We start from the raw sequence: 3,647 nt of genomic DNA on the forward strand, positions 1-3,647 counted from the left end.
GACAGGGTGCGTGAGCATATGATTCACTGAGAGGAGGGGATGTAGCCACTGACAACGGTGATGCCCTTGCATACAGCCAGCCATGGAAAGGAGTAAGACTGATTGGATGAAGATAGCAGGAAAGCAGAAGTTCAGAGGAACGAAAAGCATCTCCATTCGCTTATCTGAAATCCCTGCCAATGAATCTACATAAGTATCTCTATCCCTTTTATTGTTTTTTTTAATCTAATAAAGTATCATGTTTAAATCCGCCTGACTGAGATTTGCAAGGTGACCATAGCTTGCTTCATACCAACAATCTCCGTGGGATTCGACCCTTACTCACTTAAGGTATTACTTGGACGACCCAGTGCACTTGCTGGTTAGTTGAACGGAGTTGTGAATTCAAATAGAGCCAATTATTAAATTTCACACAAATACAAAGAGAATGGATCACAATTTCGTCCACCAAGTTTTTGGCGCCATTGCCGGGGATTGTTTGAGTTTGGACAACTGACGGTTCATCTTGTTGCTCAGATTAGGTAATTTTCTTTTTATTTTCTTTTCAAAAATTTTTCAAAAATCTTTCAAAAATTTTCCTTTTGTTTTCGAAAAAAAAAATGTGTTTTCAAAAATAAATTATTCTATGACTTCAAAATTTTTAAGAATGAATTCTAGTGTTTCATGAAGCATGTGAAGCCTGGCTGGCTGTAAAGCCATGTCTAAATTCGTTTGGACTGAGGCTTCCAACCATCACTTTATACGACTGTAGGGCATGCCAGGCATGTCATGTCTGAATCACATGCTGAAGCTTGGCTGGCCATTGGTCATGTCTAGTGTTTTGGACCGGAGCTTTCATTGAAAGCTTGGCTGGCTAGTGAGCCATGTCTAATTCCTGGACTGAAGCTTTAGACTAACATGGCAAGATTCCTGGAATTCATATTAAAAATTTTGGAATCCTTATTTTTCTTTCTTTCTAAATAATTTTCGAAAAATATAAAATAAAAATCCAAAAAAATTAGAAAATCATAAAAATCAAAAATATTTTTGTTTCTTGTTTGAGTCTTGAGTCATATCATAAGTTTGGTGTCAATTGCATATGCATCTTGCATTTTTTCGAAAATATCATGCATTCATAGTGTTCTTCATGATCTTCAAGTTGTTCTTGGTAAGTCTTCTTGTTTGATCTTGATGATTTTTTGTTTTGTGTCTTTTCATGTTTATCATATGCATTCTTGAATTCTTAGTGCGTAAGCATTAAAGAATTCTAAGTTTGGTGTCTTGCATGTTTTCTTTGCATTAAAAATTTTTCAAAAATATATTCTTGATGTTCATCATGACCTTCATAGTGTTCTTGGTGTTCATCTTGACATTCATAGCATTCTTGCATGCATTCATTGTTTTGATCTAAAAATTTCATGCATTGCATAATTTTCATGTTTTTCATAAAAATTTCAAAAATCAAAAAAATATCTTTCCCTTTTTCTCTCATCAAATTCGAAAATTTAGATTGACTTTTTCAAAATTTTTGAAAATCAAATTGTTTCTTATGAGTCAAATCAAATTTTCAATTTGAAAATCTTATCTTTTTCAAAATCTTTTTCAAAAATCAAATCTTTTTCAAAATTCATGGTTATTTTCGAAAATTCCAAAAATATTTTTCAAAAATATTTTTCTTATTTTATATCATAATTTTCGAAAATAACATAAACAATTAATGTTTTGATTCAAAAATTTGAAGTTTGTTACTTGCTTGTTAAGAAAGATTCAAACTTTAAGTTCTAGAATCATATCTTGTGATTTCTTATGAATCAAGTCATTAATTGAGATTTTAAAAATCAAATCTTTTTCAAAACTAATTTCTATCATATCTTTTCAAAAATATCTTCTTATCTTATCTTTTTCAAACATATCTTTTAAAAATATCTTTCCTAACCTCCTAACTACTTATCTTTTCAAAATTGGTTTTCAAAATTTGTTTCAACTAACTAACTAACTTTTTGTTTGTTTCTTAACTTTTTCAAAACCACCTAACTAACTCTCTCTCTCTCTAATTTTCGAAAATATCTTCCCTCTTTTTCAAAAATATCTTTTCAAAATATCTCTTCTAACTTCCTAACTTCTTATCTTTTCAAAATTTGTTTCAACTAACTAACCAACTTTTTGTTTGTTTCTTAACTTTTTTAAAACTACCTAACTAACTCTCTCTCTCTAATTTTCGAAAATATCTCCCCCTTTTTCAAAAATTTCTTTTTAATTAACTAATTATTTTTTTTTATTGTTGAGTTCAAAAAAATTTTCGAAAAAAATACTAACATTTTTCAAAAACCATTTTCAAAAATCACTAACTCTTTTTCAAAAATATTTTCGAAAATTCTCCCTCTCCCATCTCCTTCTATTTTTTTTATTCATCTACTAACATCTCTCCTTCATTCAAAAAAAAAAAAAAGGGATCTCTATTATTATTATTTTTCTGTGCCTTCTTCTTTGTCATATGAGCAGGAGCAAGGACAAGAATATTCTTGTTGAAGCAGATCCAGAACCTGAAAGGACTCTGAATTACAACTAACCAGTAAGCACCTGTTAGGAATTTTCAAACAAGAAGAGGAGATGGCAGCCGAAAATAATAATAATGCAAGGAGGATGCTTGGTGACTTTACTGCACCTAATTCCAATTTACATGGAAGAAGCATCTCCATTCCTGCCATTGGAGCAAACAACTTTGAGCTGAAACCTCAATTAGTTTCTCTGATGTAGCAGAACTGCAAGTTTCATGGACTTCCATCTGAAGATCCTTTTCAGTTCTTAACTGAATTCTTGCAGATATGTGATACTGTTAAGACTAATGGAGTAGATCCTGAAGTCTACAGGCTCATGCTTTTCCCTTTTGCTGTAAGAGACAGAGTTAGATTATGGTTGGATTCTCAACCTAAAGACAGCCTGAACTCTTGGGATAAGCTGGTCACGGCTTTCTTAGCCAAGTACTTTCCTCCTCAAAAGCTGAGCAAGCTTAGAGCTGATGTTCAAACCTTCAGACAGAAAGAAGGTGAATCCCTCTATGAAGCTTGGGAAAGATACAAACAGTTGACCAAAAAGTGTCCTTTTGACATGCTTTCAGAATGGACCATCCTGGATATATTCTATGATGGTCTGTCTGAGTTATCTAAGATGTCATTGGATACCTCTGCAGGTGGATCCATTCACCTAAAGAAAACGCCTGCAGAAGCTCAAGAACTCATTGACATGGTTGCTAATAACCAGTTCATGTACACTTCTGAAAGGAATCCTGTAAGCAATGGGACGCCTATGAAGAAGGGAGTTCTTGAAGTTGATACTCTAAATGCCATATTGGCTCAGAACAAAATATTGACTCAGCAAGTCAATATGATTTCTCAGAGTCTGCATGGAATGCAAGCTGCATCCAACAGTACTCAAGAGGCTTCTCCTGAAGAAGAAGCTTATGATCCTGAGAACCCTGCAATAGCAGAGGTAAATTACTTAGGTGAACCTTATGGAAACACCTATATCTCAACATGGAGAAATCATCCAAATTTCTCATGGAAGGATCAAAAGCCTCAACAAGGCTTTAATAATGGTGGAAGAAACAGGTTTAGCAATAGCAAGCCTTTTCCATCATCAACTCAGCAACAGACAGAGAACTCTGAACA

General features: G+C 33.3%; 1 non-coding gene across 1 annotated transcript; it reads right to left on the minus strand.

Annotated features, from left to right (window-relative positions):
• Positions 1 to 2,985: 2,985 nt before the first annotated feature.
• LOC112745176 (small nucleolar RNA R71) lies at positions 2,986 to 3,093 on the minus strand. The gene has a single exon (XR_003173118.1). It is a non-coding gene; the product is annotated as a small nucleolar RNA R71 (small nucleolar RNA).
• Between the last annotated feature and the right edge of the window lie 554 nt (positions 3,094 to 3,647).

Source organism: Arachis hypogaea, chromosome 14, assembly GCF_003086295.3.
Source record: "Arachis hypogaea cultivar Tifrunner chromosome 14, arahy.Tifrunner.gnm2.J5K5, whole genome shotgun sequence".
Lineage (NCBI taxonomy): Eukaryota > Viridiplantae > Streptophyta > Magnoliopsida > Fabales > Fabaceae > Arachis > Arachis hypogaea.